A 17,131-nucleotide genomic window follows, 5' to 3' on the forward strand; every position below is an offset into this window, starting at 1 on the left:
GGAAACAATTTAGGTATTTTGACAGGTCTAGTCATATGATTATTATTTTTTTTTTTTACCTATTTCTGCATTTAATTCTGTAATTTTCTAAAATTGCAGAAGTAAATAAATAGTTGTTTTTAAATGTGAAATGTAATTTGAAAACGGTGCGTAGATCTGCATTTATTTCCGTAATTATAGACTTTAGTATTACACAATATAAACAAAAGTTTTTGTTTGTTTGCTTGAAAGAAATCTCTTCTGTATGTTTTCCAAAACTGATTTTATTTGATTGAGGCAATCAAAAATGTCATTTTCTCCTGTGATGCGAAGCTGAATTTTCAGCAGCCATTACATTTTTCTTTTATATGTATTTAGTAATTATAAATGTGTCCTTGATGAGTTCTTTCTTGAACTTTTGAATGGTAGTGTATATTAGGGTAGTCATTTTGACCAATTTATCTCTATTTCTGTGCTTGCAAAATATGTAGTACTATGGTATGTGACTTTCACGCTCAATAAATTGTGTACCAAACATACACTAGTGTGTGCTTACAGATCACACATACACACTGTATTATGCATGCGGGGCTTTTAGAGTATTAGCATTCATAGTTTCCTCAAATACAAATGCTCTGTCTCTCATGCGTACACATTCACTCACCCCTGTGCCTCAGCTTTCTCATTCACACTCTCTCTCTCGCTTTTTTTCTCTGTATGTTTCTTCTTCTGGCTAGAGGGTCACCTCCTCTGTTCCCAGATCAGAGAAGCAGCATACTCGCATGCACTATTCATGAGGTCGAACTGCATGTTTAATTCACCAGGACAGGTCTCAGGCCTGTTGGAAGTGCAGGTTCCTGACTGGCTGTAATTAAGGCTGTCCTGTATGTCTGCATGGGCCATGCATCTCTCAGACATGAGAGCTCTAGGACTGCTATGTACAGGATTGGAGATTGACAAGGTTATCTTCAGTTCAGGGTCACCCTGTGACGCACACATATACTGACAATATGCCTGTGACCTCCAGCGTTAATTGTCTGCTGTGTTTGATTGGCTTTTTTGTGCTGCTGATTATGTGGACACGCCCACCGGCACCTTCCACATCAGAATTTACCCAGAAGATGTTTTGTGTGGTCTGTGTTAGGTCTTTTCAATCTTTAAAGATCCCGAGGCCTCCCCCCAGCCAGACTCTGAGCAAAATAGGGACTCTCAGTATTAAAATGCTAATTTTCTCTGTAACTCTTTATAATAACGTTCATTAAGAACATTAAACTTATTATAAAATGCAAATAGATCTTTATTTAGAAATTGGTTAATAAAAATGCCATCCAAACTTCAGCTGTTTATGTTTTATTTATTTTCTGCATGGACCCCCTGGAATGCCCTCAGGACCCCCTGAAGGTTGAAAACCCTGTGAGTTTCCAGTGGGGGCAAAACAGCTACAATGTACAACAGAATGTTATATCAGAGCAGAAAACCTATTATTGTTTATAACCTATTAACCTATTATTATTATTATTATTAACCTGTTATGTTTTGTTCACGGTCTTGCCATTAAAAATGAGTGCCATTTATAATGTTTAGAATTAAGATGTTAAGATTAAGCTTCATTATTTCAAATCCTTTATGCTCATATGCTAATAAATACAATTTGTGCCATTTTTAATTAGTCATTCTCACATTTCACTGGATTTTAATTTGAATCAACGCTACACCTCAAAGCATATTTCATTATTTACACATTCACACACACTAACCTTTTTTTTTTGGGGGGGGGGGGGTTGTTTTGGATGTTAAAGAAATCTCTTATGCTCTTTTCAGCAGATTAGAATGATTTCTGAAGGATCACGTGACACTGAAAACTGGAATAATGATGCTGGAAATAAAGCTTGGCATCACAGGGTTTAAATACATTTTTAAATATATTCCAATAGAAAACAGCTATCTTAAGTTGTAATAATATTTTTAGAATATTACTGTAATTTTGATACATAGATTCATGTCTTGATGCGCATAAGACTTTCAAAAACATAAACAATCTAAATGATTCCAAACTTGAGTCTGTATCTATGTGTATGTATGCATCTATATGTATATTACTATTTATAAAGTACTATAATTGTAAATACATGAATTAATTCATCTATAAATGAACTTGTTTGTAATATCGCTCCAAAAAGCATATGCTAAGCAGCACCAAAGCTGACAGGTGACAAATGATGATATTTCTTCAACTATTCTTGGCGGGAAACTCCAGTGGGTTCCAGCATTGCATTGCATCCTTCGGTTCTCTGCGCCGTCATCATAAATCACTGGAAGTTGCCAATGTGTGTAATATCTATCGGCTTTATGGCTGGGTAATATTAAGACAGCTAACTGGCACTAGATAATTGTCACACAATCCTTCCTCATTTGCTCACAAAATTATGAAGTGGTTCTAAAATGAAGGCCTGACGTTGGTGGATGCTCAGGTGTGTTAGAATGGGCTCCTGTACTGAAGCCATCAGGGCTACCCAGCAGCACTAAGCCTGCCATCTGCTAAGACAGAACCACACTCCCCACACCAATCCAAACCTCACCAAGCCAGGAAGCCGGCCCAAACTCTGGCCCCTCTCCCCGTTCCCCTGCTAGCAGGCCCCGCCCCTCTCACTGCAGCTTTTTAATTGGGGTTCTGTCAGTGCAGATGGGCCACCTGTCAGACACACGCACATGCACGTGTAATTCACAAACTCATTTCCAATATATTCACATTCATTAACTGCATTACTCATCGCATTTGCGGAGGCTCTGAAGTGTGGCGAGCATTAGTGATATAGAGAACTGACGTGTGCAGATTGGACCACCAGCAGACCACCCAGGATCTGTGCTGGCATTGACCAGCATCACACACACCATTCCTGGGCAACAGGCGGGTTTGTGGGCCTTCTCAGTGGAATCCTGCAAGTGCCTGTTCTCTTCTCTATGCTCACAAGTGTTAACCTCAGAGACAGTGATCCACAGGCTCCTTGACATGTCATTTCATTATGTGCTAAAGAAATAGTTCATCCCAAAATGAAAATACTGTCATTCTTTACCCACCTTCATGTTATGTAAAACAAAAAAAAAAGCAATAAAAAAAAACTAAATTGAACATTGGAGTGACAATTGGATTGTTTAAATAATGGTAAAATTTGACTTTTGAACTGTCCCTTCAAAATTCTCTTCAAGTGGATTAGAGACAATGTGAAATAAATAAATAAATAAAATGATTATATAATAATAATAATAATAATAATAATAATAATAATAATATGAATATTCTAATTAATAATATTACTATTTTATATTTTAATTTGAGAATAGCTATATTAAAATAGGCTTCTTTTTTTCAAGATTTAAGGCATTTTTTCTCCTGAGAATTAACTCAACAAATAATGGGGGGGGGGGGGGTATATTAAACTTAATGTCACCATTTTCCTAGAATAAACATTAAACTATGAAATTAACATGTTGTATTACTAGAATAAAATTCAATTTTGAGTGTAAACCTGTTTTCTGAGATGTTCTTTGTTTGTTTATTTATTTTTTTTTTATTTGGCTCCTCTTTTGTAAAATAATAATGCATACAATTTTCAGTTTTTCAGTTAAAATTCTCAGTAATTTTGAAGCATAGTTTGTGCAGTAGCAAAAGCAGTCTGTTTAATTCTAATGCCCCATTTATTAGGGCTCAAGCCCGAAGGGGCGAAGAGCCCTATTGTTCTTCTAAGGATTATTAGGGCTCAAGCCCGAAGGGGCGAAGAGCCCTATTGTTCCCCTAAGGATTATTCTTTTTCTTATTATTATTATTATTTTTTTTATTTTTTATTAAACCTTCCGGGGGTTTTTGGGGGCCTTAACATGCTCAAAAACTCTTGAAAATTGGCACACACATTGGAATCTGCGGCCATCAGGACGCCACAGAGACTGGGACCCGGGCGTGGCACAGGGGCTCTACAGCGCCCCCTGGAACACAGTCAGAAATCTTGAACCATAGCTCACACACACTTGCATGTATTTATATGAAACTCAGTACACTTGTAGATCTCATTGAGCTGAACAACTTTCGCGCTCTATGTCAAAGGCTCCGCCCAACAGGAAGTCAGCTATTCATGGCTGTTTAAAAAAAGCATGTTCTGGAATTTGATATACTTGTCATAGGTTTTTTACATGATTGCCACCAAACTCGGTGAACATGATCTCAAGACATTGGGGATGAAAAATTGCGAGGGGATTTTTTATATCTCGAACGGTTTGCCCGTGGCGAGGCGTTGAAATTAGGGCAAAAAGTGAGAAACAGGAAATGCCTAATAACATCCACATACATTGCCTGAGTTTGATCAAACTTCATCGGTTTGTTCGATGTATGATACCGATCGTATATATGTGATTATTAAGAGTCAACGTTATAGCGCCACCAACTGGCAGCAGGAAGTGAGTCATTTTCAAAATGCTTTGAATTCAGCATCTTATTTTTACTCGATTTGCTTCAAACTTCATCAGAATAATGACAAAACATGGCCGATGTAAATCTGTTGTGGGGATATTGATATCTTATATATTGTTGCCATGGCAACGTGTCAAACTTGAATATTCTGTTATGGTGATTTTGAGGCAGATAACAACCTCAGATTTACATGAAACTCAAAACACATATCAGTATTCTTGATAGCTAGACAATGGAAAAAGCTTTTAAAAGGGCGTGGAAGAGGCACTCTATAGCGCCACCTTTTGTCAAAAGTGGGGGGGTTAGTTTTAGCTACAGACAGCAAACTCGGTACAAAAATTGTTCTTATCAACACGGACAACTTTCTAATTCACAGTCATCAGCTACGATCAACAGGAAGTCAGCTATTTTGATTTGAATGTGGATTTTTTTTTTACATTTAGCTGTGAATTAATGCATACTGCTCAGAGGAGAGTAACACTATACACACCAAACTTTGTCTACATGATGCCAAAACATTTTAAACAACTTAAATTGCCAATGGATTTTGGATAGCTTGAACGGTTTTGTCATGGTAATTTTTTTAAATGACAATAAAAATGGAATTATTAATTGTCCTGCATTTTTAAATTCCAAACACTTCAAAACCTTTTTTCATACAGAAAAAAAAGTCATTCTGAGTAAATATGGATAGTTTCACGACTTTACAACACTGTATGGATAACAGAAAATTAAAAAACTGTCAGACATCTCATCTCACTCTGTCCCTCTGTTTGAGTATATGTGCTTCAGACTTCCATTGTCTGAGAGAAATAGCGCCCCTACAGGTGCAATTACCGGACTTTTACTTTCACTTTTAAATCGGTTAAAAATACAAATACATACTTAGATTTAATTCACACTGACAAGCTAAACCAACATATCTGATTATTACCGGTTCAGGGCTCATGGATAAATAATTTCTGGCCAGAGATACGTGAGAAATAGGAGAGATGAATCACCGCTGTGATCACGAGCATCTGTAAAGAGCTCAGAAAAAACGAATTTATTCCTGTTTTAAAGCTTTTAAAAATAAATTATTACAGCGATATCACACAATCAACCAATTAGAACACACCAAGAGCTAAATTCAGATGTTTTTGAACTGTTTGTGTGAAAATTAAATATTCGCGGCTGCCTGTCTGAAATCACCGCTCCGATCAGCGCTTACAGTGTCGAGCTCAAAACAAACGAATTTATTCTTGTTTAAGAGCTTTTTTAAATAAAATATTACCACAAATGCACACAATAAACCCATTGTAACACTGCAAGAGCTAAATGCAGGTGTTTGTGACTCGTTTAAGTGTGAAAGACTATTTGACACCGCGACTGGCAGAATAACATATCTCTGGAGCTGCAGGATTCTGCCTTTCGTCGTACGAACGAACACATCACGGACAAGATTATTTCAAAATAGCTTGGCGAATATGAACGAAAACAGCCAATTGAACATAAACTGTAGAGAAATAAATCTGAAGTGGATCTACTGGATTTGAATATTAAGTGACCGCATATACCAGCTGCTTCTGTCTTCAATTTGAATCTATAAAAAAAATGAAACTCATTCATCTTGGCTGCTTTTTTAATGTGTGTACGTATGTATTTATTATTTCGCTCTAACAAGAATTAATCTATATTTAATTAAATCAATTACATTTTATTTTACATTTTATTTGTCCATTTCTGCATCTAAACGCCTAAAAACATAAAACATGCTCTATTATACTATTGTTAGCAATTTCTTTATCGTCCAATTTTTCTGGTGTACACACTTTTATTTTCATAATAAACTTGTTTGTTAGATTATACACAGTTACAGTGGTCTATAATAAATATTGACAGGTTTTATTCAAGCTGTTTAGAATGATTGCAGTAGGCTAATTTTTTTAAATGTAAATCCAAAAAAAAAAAAAAAAAAAAAATTAATAAAAAACATTGGAAAACAATAACTGTTGTACTTTTTTTTTATACATTTTGTATAATTTCATAGTTTATGCATTATAGTTATAAAAACAAATAAATGTAGCCACTCACATAGAAATAGGCCTTATCCTTTTCTGACAGTTTTAGGGATTTTTAAAAATCCTAAAAAACCTTATTTTTGCTGCAAATAATAATTTCAAACTCAAAAAGTAAATAGTCAGTTCATGCTTTATAAAGCCTTGTCCCAATATTAATAGTCAGTAGTAAGCAGTTTATAAATACAGCTATAAATAGCTTGTTTTTGGTTTATAAGCACATTTGTTAAAAAGGAGAGTAAAGGGTCAGTTATCTTCCTATGAAAAATAAAAAAATAAAAATAAACAAACAACAACACTGATTGATACAGAACTCAGAAATTCTATTGTGGATTTATGATAAAATCAGCCTGTAAATGATTTCATACTCCTCCAAGAAGACACAAGTAGTTCACACCAAACTTTTTTTAACATGAAGCCAATATACTGAGATGTTAAATTGTGAATGGGTTTAGGATAGCTTAAATGGTGTGGTCATAGCGATTTATTAAAGTAACATAAAAAAAATACAATAGTTATTTTACTATATCTTTAATTTTTTTTCATTCCAAACTCTTCATATTTTTTTATATACGTAGAAGTCATCATTTGAAGGAAGCACAGTAAGTTTAATAGCTTTATCATTTTCAAGAGCCAGCATAAAATTAAAACTATCATAACTTATAAATGAAGCTTGCAATTCTTAGTACCAATAATGGCCACCAGATGGAGGTATAGGATTACTTTTAAATAATTATTGTAGAAACAAGTATGATTTAAATCATTTATAGAAATCTTTCAAAGAAAAATAATATGAATTTTATGTATATTACTGATAAAATGACCCTCACTTAATTAGAATAACAAGCTGAAATATTGTGAACTGTATATTAAGAATAATTCTTTATAGGCTTTATGGACAGACACGTTTTGAGTGACTCTTGAAGGTTCAGCCCCACATCCTCTTTTACCACTGTTTAAAGAATTTATCTTACAGAACAGATGCAAATTAATTTTGGATAGCTTGAATGGTTTTGTCGTGGTGATTTTTTGAAATAACAGTAAAAAAGTAACCAGTAAATGTCTTTTATTTTTTTAAGTGCAGCTTCTAAACACTTCAAAAAAATGTACACATAGAAGACAAGTCATTCTGAGGAAATATGCATAGTTTCATGACTATACAACACTATATGGATGATAGAAAATTAAAAAACTATCATAGATCTGATGTCACTCTGTCCCTCTGTCACAGTGGGTAGTGTGTGTGTGTGTGTGTGTGTGTGTTTGTGTGTGTGTTAAGTGAATTAGGTGTGAAACTATCAGGGAGCATTTAGTCTCCAGCGCCAACATTTTACAGAACTGACACTTTCCTGGAGTCTCAGAATTACTCGGCGTCAGGTTCTGAGAGATCTAAGATTCCAAAAAATGATTTAATTAGAATACCATGAAGTATTGTGAAATACTATATATTAAGGCTTTATATATAGGCTTTATGAACTGATTAGAGTGACTCGTGAAGGACCAGCACCACCTCCTCTTGTTCGATGGTTTGAGGAATATATCTTCCAGAATCCAGGATTAAGATTTAGGAGCTCATTTTTATTCCACCTCCTTTCCTGAAAAGTCTGGCTTGCAGAATTGACTAAAAATTAATCTTTTTTCACATTAATTCCTAATTATTTTGCAATTCTTTTTGTCAGTTCTTCTTGACCTGTTTTTCTTTTCCAGCTTTCCTGGAGTATTGTATAGCACTCATAAATGATTAAATAAAAAATAATGGTAGTTATTAAGATTGATATGGTTTGGAATTGGTAAAATGTGCTTGGAAAAAAATCACAATAAAACAATGTTTTAATGTTTAAGTTTGGAATATTAACTGACATGAATGAATGCTATATAAATATTGTTCATGTTAACATAATGTTTATAAATGGAATCTTATTGTAAAGTGTTACTAAAGTTATATATATATATATATATATATATATATATTGTTCTGTGAATGTGATTTTAAAGTCTAGATGATTCGGATTAACCCTTTAACTGCCATATCTTTTAAAACCACACTGCCAGAGGGATATTGTGAATGCATGTGCCCGCTGGGCACAGTTTACCTGATGCCACCGGGGTGGCGATGGCATTGGTGGCTTGAGCCCGCCATCGCTGCTTGCAGCTATATTTCTTATTATTTTTTTTATTTTTTATTTAACCTTCCGGGGGTTTTTAGGGGCCTTAACATGCTCAAAAACTCTTGAAAATTGGCACACACATTGGAATCTGCGGCCATCAGGACGCCGCAGAGGCTGGGACCCGGGCGTGGCACAGGGACTCTACAGCGCCCCCTGGAACACCTTCAGAAATCTTGAACCATAGCTCACACAGACTTGCATGTATTTATATGAAACTCGGTACACTTATAGATCTCATTGAGCCGAACAACTTTCACACTTTATGTCATAGGCTCCGCCCAACAGGAAGTCAGCTATTCAGAGCTGTTTAAAAAAAGCATGCTCTGGAATTTGAAATACTCCTCTGAGGTTTTCAACCCGTTCGCCACGAAACTCGGTGAACATGATCTCAAGACATTGGGGACGAAAAATTGCGAGGGGATTTTTGATATCTTGAACGGTTTGCCCGTAGCGAGGCGTGGAAATTATGGCGAGAAATGAGAAACAGGAAATGTCTAATAACATCCACATACATTTCCTGAATTTGATCAAACTTCATTGGTTTGTTCGTTGTATGATACCGATCGTATATATGTGACTATTAAGAGTCAACGTTATAGCGCCACCAACTGGCAGCAGGAAGTGAGTCATTTTCAAAATGTTTTGAATTCAGCATCTTATTTTTACTCGATTTACTTAAAACTTCATCAGAATAATGACAAAACACGGCCGATGTAAATCTGTTGTGGGGATATTGATATCTGATATGGCGTTGCCATGGCAACGTGTCAAACTTGAATGTTCTGTTATGATGAGTTTGAGGCAGACACCAACCTCAGATTTACATGAAACTAAAAACACATATCAGTATTAGTGATAGCTAGACAATGGGAAAAGCTTTTAAAAGGGCGTGAAGGAGGCATGCTATAGCGCCACCTTTTGTCAAAAGTGGGGGGTTTAGTTTTAGCTACAGACACCAAACTTGGTACATAAATTGTTCTTATCAAGACGGACAACTTTCTAATTCACAGTCATCAGCTACGACCAACAGGAAGTCTGCTATTTTTATTTGAATATTTAAATTGAGCTCTGATTTAATGCATTCTCCTCAGAGGAAATGTTCACTATACTCACCAAACTTTGTCTACATGTTGAAAAAACATTGAGGAACTTAAATTGCGAACGGATTTTGGTTAGCTTGAACCGTTTTGTCGTGGTGATTTTTTGAAATGACAGTAAAAAGGGAATCATTAATTGTCTTGTATTTTTAAATTGCAGCTTCCAAACACTTTAAAAAAAAATCATACAGAGATCAAATTATTCTGAGGACATATGCATAGTTTCATGACCTTACAACACTGTATGATTAAAAGAAAATTAAAAAAAAAACTGTCAGACATCTCAACTCACTCTGTCCCTCTGTTTGAGCAATGTATGTGTGCTGACTGAGTGCATGTGTGTGTGTGAGTGTGTGTGTGAGTGGGGGATGGGCATGAGCTGAGTGGCAGACACAATGAGAGAGAGAGAGAGAGACTTAATCATCTCTTTAATCACCAGAAAAAAAAATGTATTTTAAATTGTTATTTTTTGTTGCTGTTGCTAACATTGCTGTTTTCATTACAGCTTAAAAAATCTCTTAGGCCTTATCCTTTTCTGACAGTTTCAGGAATTAAAAACAAAATTCTAAAAATACTTATTTGTGCTGCAAATAATAATTTCAACTCATTTGATACTGACCTATTCCATCCTGTGACATGACATTTATCTTAATTTACATAATCTCATGGATGTAACAGTAAAACTGTTCAGTTCACAGATGAAGACTAAGCTTCTTTCACAAATGCTTATAAGTCATTAAAGGATTTAATAACACTGTAAAATAATGTCTAATTTGTTAACATTAGTAAATGCATTGGTAACACTTTATAATAACTGCACTCATTAGTAAATAGTCAGTTTATGCTTTATAAAGCCTTGTCCCAATATTAATAGTCAGTAGTAAGCAGTTTATAAATACAGCTATAAATAGCTTGTTCTTGGTTTATAAGCACATTTATTAAAAAGGAGAGTAATCTTTTCAGTTATCTTCCTATGAAAAATAAAAAAAATAAAAATAAACAAACAACAACACAGATTGATACAGAACTCAGAAATTTTATTGTGGATTTATGATAAAATTAGCATGTAAAAATGAATTCATACTCCTCCGAGAAGACATAAGTAGTTCACACCAAACTTTTTCAACATGATGCTAATATACTGAAGATGTTAAATTGCGAATGGGTTTAGGATACCTTAAATGGTGTGGCCATAGCGATTTATTAAAGTAACATAAAAAAATACAATAGTTATTTTACGATATCTTTAAAATTTTTCATTTCAACTCTTCATAATTTTTTATATATGTAGAAGTCATCATTTGAAGGAAGCAAAGTAAGTTTCATAGCTTTAACATTTTCAAGAGCCAGCATAAAATTAAAACTATCATAACTTATAAATCAAGCTTGCAATTCTTAGTACCAATAATGGCCACCAGATGGAGCTATAGGATTACTTTTAAATAATTATTGTAGAAACGAGTATGATTTAAATCATTTATAGAAATCTTTCAAAGAAAAATAATATGAATTTTATGTATTTACTGATAAAATGACCCTCACTTAATTAGAATAACAAGCTGAAGTATTGTGAACTGTATATTAAGAAATAATTCTTTATAGGCTTTATGGACAGATAAGTTTTGAGTGACTCTTGAAGGTTCAGCCCCACATCCTCTTTTACCACTGTTTAAAGAATTTATCTTACAGAACAGGTGCGAATGAATTTTGGATAGCTTGAATGGTTTTGTCGTGGTGATTTATTGAAATAACAGTAAAAAAGTAACCAGTAAATGTCTTTTTATTTTTTTAAAGTGCAGCTTCTAAACACTTCAAAAAAATGTACACATAGAAGACAAGTCATTCTGAGGAAATATGCATAGTTTCATGACTATACAACACTATATGGATGATAGAAAATTAAAAAACTATCAAACATCTGATGTAACTCTGTCCCTCTGTCACTGTGGGTAATGTGTGTGTGTGTGTGTGTGTAAGTGAATTAGGTGTGAAACTATCAGGGAGCATTTAGTCTCCAGCGCCAACATTTTACAGAACTGCCACTTTCCTGGAGTCTCCAGAATTACTCTGTGTCAGGTTCTGAGAGATCTAAGATTCCAAAAAATGATTTAATTAGAATACCATGAAGTATTGTGAAATACTATATATTAAGACTTTATATATAGGCTTTATGAACAGATTAGAGTGACTCGTGAAGGACCAGCACCACCTTCTCTTGTCCAATGGTTTGAGGAATATATCTTCCAGAATCCGGGATTAAGATTTAGGAGCTCTTTTTTATTCCACCCCCTTTCCTGAAAGTCTGTCTTGCAGAATTGACTAAAAATTAATCTTCACATTAATTCCTAATTATTTTGCAATTCTTTTTGTCAGTTCTTCTTGACCTGTTTTTTTCTTCTTCTTTTCTGACCTCATGACCCAGTCAGCATTTTTTGTACAATGGCCAAGTCTTAACTTATCAATTTCTGTATTGCATTTGTGTTTGATATTTCTCACAGGCTTTACAGAGTTAAAACTCTTTTTTTAGCGCATTTCATCTGTAAAAGAAAACATGCCCAATAATTCTGCACACATGAATATGAGGAGTTTTTCTCTTCCAGCTTTCCTGGACTATTGTATAGCACTCATAAATGATTAAATAAAAAATAATGGTAGTTATTAAGATTGATATGGTTTGGAATTGGTAAAATGTGCTTGGAAAAAAATCACAATAAAACAATGTTTTAATGTTTAAGTTTGGAATATTAACTGACATGAATGAATGCTATATAAATATTGTTTGTGTTAACATAATGTTTAGAAATGAAATATTATTGTAAAGTGTCACTAAAGTTATATATATTGTTCTGTGAATGTGATTTTAAAGTCTTGATGATTCGGATTAACCCTTTAACTACCATATCCTTTAAAACCTCACTGCCAGAGGGATATTGTGAATGCATGTGCCCGCTGGGCACAGTTTACCTGATGCCACCGGGGTGGCGATGGCATTGGTGGCTTGAGCCCGCCATTGCTGCTTGCAGCTATATTTATTATTATTATTATTATTATTATTATTTTTTTCTAACGTTACGGGGGCTTTTGGGGTCCTTAACATGCTCGAAAACTCTTGAAAATTGGCACACAGATTGGAACCTGCGGCCATTAGGGTCGGGCAGAGACTGATACACGGGCGTGGCACAGGGGCTCTACAGCGCCCCCTGGAATACTGAGGGCCATATATCATACATACTTGCACGTAGACACATGAAACTCGGTACACATGTAGATCTCATTAAACCAAACAACTTTCGTACTGCATGTCATAGGCTCCGCCCAACAGGAAGTTGGCTATTTAGGGTTTATTATTCATATTTTTGGTCAAAGTTGTGGGGGCTTTTGGGGTCCCTAACATACTCAAAAACTCTTGAAAATTTGCGCACACTTTGGAATCTGTGCCCTTTAGGAGCCTGCAGAGGTTGGGACCCGGGCGTGGCACAGGGGCTCTATGGCGCCCCCTGGAACACAGTCATAAATGTTGATGTATAGCTCACACATACTTGCACATATTCATATGAAACTCAGTACACATATAGATCTCATTGTGCCGAACAATTTTCGTATTGCATGTCATTGGGCTCCGCCCAACAGGAAGTCAGCTATTTAGAGTTATGTAAAAAGCGCATGCTCTGGAATTTGATATACTTGTCATAGGTTTTTTACTCGTTTACCACCAAACTCGGTCAACATGATCTCAAGACATTGGGGATGAAAAATTGCCAGGGGATTTTTGATATCTCGAACGTTTTGCTCATGGCGAGGCGTTGAAATTATGGCGAGAATTGAGAAACAGGAAGTGTCTAATACCATCCACATACATTTCCTGATTTCAATCAAACTTCATCAGATTATTCATTGTATGATGTCGATCACATATATGTGACTATTAGGAGTCAAAGTTATAGCGCCACCAACTGGCAGCAGGAAGTGTGTCATTTTCAAAATGCTTTGAATTCAGCATCTTATTTTTACTCGATTTGCTTCAAACTTCATCAGAATAATGTTAAAACACAGCCGATATGAATCTGCTGGGGGAAATTGGATAGCTAAAAATATTGTTGCCGTGGCAACATGTCAAACTGGAATACTTCTCAGGTGATTTTGAGGCATATAACATGCTTAGAATTTCATCAAACTCAGAACACATATCAGTATTTATGATAACTAGACACTGGCAAAAGTTCATAAGAGGGCGTGGAAGAGGCACTCTATAGCGCCACCTTTTGTCAAAAGTGGGGGGGTTAGTTTTAGCTACAGACACCAAACTCTGTAAAAAAATTGTTCTTATCAAGACGGACAACTTTCTAATTCACAGTCATCAGCTACGATCAACAGGAAGTCAGCTATTTTGATTTGAATGTGGATTTTTTTTTACATTTAGTTGTGAATTAATGCATACTGCTCAGAGGAGAGTAACACTATACACACCAAACTTTGTCTACATGATGCCAAAACATTTTAAACAACTTAAATTGCCAATGGATTTTGGATAGCTTGAACGGTTTTGTCGTGGTGATTTTTTTTAATGACAGTAAAACTGGAATTATTAATTTTCCTGCATTTTTAAATTCCAAACACTTCAAAACCTTTTTTCATACAGACAAAAAGTCATTCTGAGTAAATATGGATAGTTTCACGACTTTACAACACTGTATGGATAATAGAAAATTAAAAAACTGTCAGACATCTCATATCACTCTGTCCCTCTGTTTGAGTATATGTGCTTCAGACTTCCATTGTCTGAGAGAAATTGCGCCCCTACAGGTGCAATTACCGGAGATTTAGTTTCTCTTTTAAATCGGTTAAAATACAAATAAATACTTGGATTTAATTCACACTGACAAGCTAAACCAACATATATGATTATTATCAGGTCAGGGCTCATTAATAATGGATGTGTGGTCAGTGATACGTGAGAAACACGAGAGATGAATCACCGCTCTGAGCATGAGCATCTGGAATGATGAGCTCAGAAAAAACGAGTTTATTCTTGTTTTATAGCTATTAAAAATAAAGTATTGCAGCGATATCACACAATTCACCAATTAGAACACACCAAGAGCTAAATTAAGATGTTTTTGAACTGTTTGTGTGAAAATGAAATATTTGAGGCTGCCTATATGAAATCACGCCTCCGATCAGCGCGTACAGTGTCGAGCTCAAAACAAACGAATTTATTCTTGTTTAAGAGCTTTTTTAAATAAAATATTACCACAAATGCACACAATAAACCCATTGTAACACTACAAGAGCTAAATGCAGGTGTTTGTGACCCGTTTAAGTGTGCAAGACTATTTGAAAGCGCGACTGGCAGAATAACATGTATCTCTCGAGCTGCAGGATTCTGGCTTTCGTCGTACAAACGAACACATCACGGACAAGATTATTTCAAAATAGCTTGGCGAATATAAACGAAAACAGCCACGTGAACGTAAACCGTTGAGAAATATATCTGAAGTGGATCTACTGGATTTGAATATTAAGTGACCGCGTATACCAGCTGCTTCTGTCTTCAATTTTAATCTATATAAAAAATGTAATTCATTCATCTTGGCTGCGTTTTTAATGTGTGTACGTATTTATTTATTTATTATTTTGCTCTAACAAGAATTAATCTATATTTAATTAAATCAATTACATTTTATTTTACATTTGATTTGTCCATTTCTGCATCTAAACGCCTAAAAACATAAAACATGCTCTATTATACTATTGTTAGCAATTTCTTTATCGTCCAATTTATCTGGTGTACACACTTTTATTTTCATAATAAACTTGTTTGTTAGATTATACACAGTTACAGTGGTCTATAATAAATATTAACAGGTTTTATTCAAGCTGTTTAGAATGATTGCAGTAGGCTAAAAAACATTGGAAAACAATAACTGTTGTACTTTTTTATATATTTTGTATAATTTCATAGTTTATGCATTATAGTTATAAAAACAAATAAATTTAGCCACTCACATAGAAATCTTAGGCCTTATCCTTTTCTTACAGTTTTAGGAATTTTAAAAAATCGTAAAAAACCTTATTTGTGCTGCAAATAATAATTTCAAACTCAAAAAGTAAATAGTCAGTTCATGCTTTATAAAGCCTTGTCCCAATATTAATAGTCAGTAGTAAGCAGTTTATAAATACAGCTATAAATAGCTTGTTTTTGGTTTATAAGCACATTTATTAAAAAGGAGAGTAAAGGATCAGTTATCTTCCTATGAAAAATAAAAAAATAAAAATAAACAAACAACAACACAGATTGATACAGAACTCAGAAATTCTATTGTGGATTTATGATAAAATCAGCCTGTAAATGAATTCATACTCCTCCAAGAAGACACAAGTAGTTCACACCAAACTTTTTTTTTAACATGAATCCAATATACTGAAGATGTTAAATTGCGAATGGGTTTAGGACACCTTAAATGGTGTGGCCATAGCAATTTATTAAAGTAACATAAAAAAATACAATAGTTATTTTACTATATCTTTAAATTTTTTCATTCCAAACTCTTCATAATTTTTTATATACGTAGAAGTCATCATTTGAAGGAACCACAGTAAGTTTCAAAGCTTTATCATTTTCAAGAGCCAGCAAAAAATTAAAACTATCATAACATATAAATCAAGCTTGCAATTCTTAGTACCAATAATGGCCACCTGATGGAGCTATAGGATCACTTTTAAATAATTATTGTAGAAACGAGTATGATTTAAATCATTTATAGAAATCTTTCAAAGAAAAATAATATGAATTTTATGTATTTTACTGATAAAATGACCCTCACTTAATTAGAATAACAAGCTGAAGTATTGTGAACTGTATATTAAGAATAATTCTTTATAGGCTTTATGGACAGATACGTTTTGAGTGACTCTTGAAGGTTCAGCACCACATCCTCTTTTACCACTGTTTAAAGAATTTATCTTACAGAACAGATGCGAATGAATTTTGGATAGCTTGAATGGTTTTGTCGTGGTGATTTTTTGAAATAACAGTAAAAAAGTAACCAGTAAATGTCTTTTATTTTTTTAAAGTGCAGCTTCTAAACACTTCAAAAAAATGTACACATAGAAGACAAGTCATTCTGAGGAAATATGCATAGTTTCATGACTATACAACACTATATGGATGATAGAAAATTAAAAAACTATCATAAATCTGATGTCACTCAGTCCCACTGTCACTGTGGGTAATGTGTGTGTGTGTGTGTGTGTGTTAAGTGAATTAGGTGTGAAACTATCAGGGAGCATTTAGTCTCCAGTGCCAACATTTTACAGAGCTGCCACTTTCCTGGAGTCTCAGAATTACAATGTGTCAGGTTCTGAGAA

The 17,131-nt window shown here is 34.4% G+C and overlaps 1 protein-coding gene across 8 annotated transcripts in view; it reads left to right on the top strand.

Moving 5' to 3' along the window:
- tenm2a (teneurin transmembrane protein 2a) overlaps positions 1-17,131 on the top strand; it is a 404,535-nt gene that overhangs the window by 321,130 nt on the left and 66,274 nt on the right. The window lies entirely within an intron of this gene.

The sequence above is a fragment of the Carassius gibelio genome, chromosome B14 (assembly GCF_023724105.1).
Source record: "Carassius gibelio isolate Cgi1373 ecotype wild population from Czech Republic chromosome B14, carGib1.2-hapl.c, whole genome shotgun sequence".
Taxonomy (NCBI): domain Eukaryota; kingdom Metazoa; phylum Chordata; class Actinopteri; order Cypriniformes; family Cyprinidae; genus Carassius; species Carassius gibelio.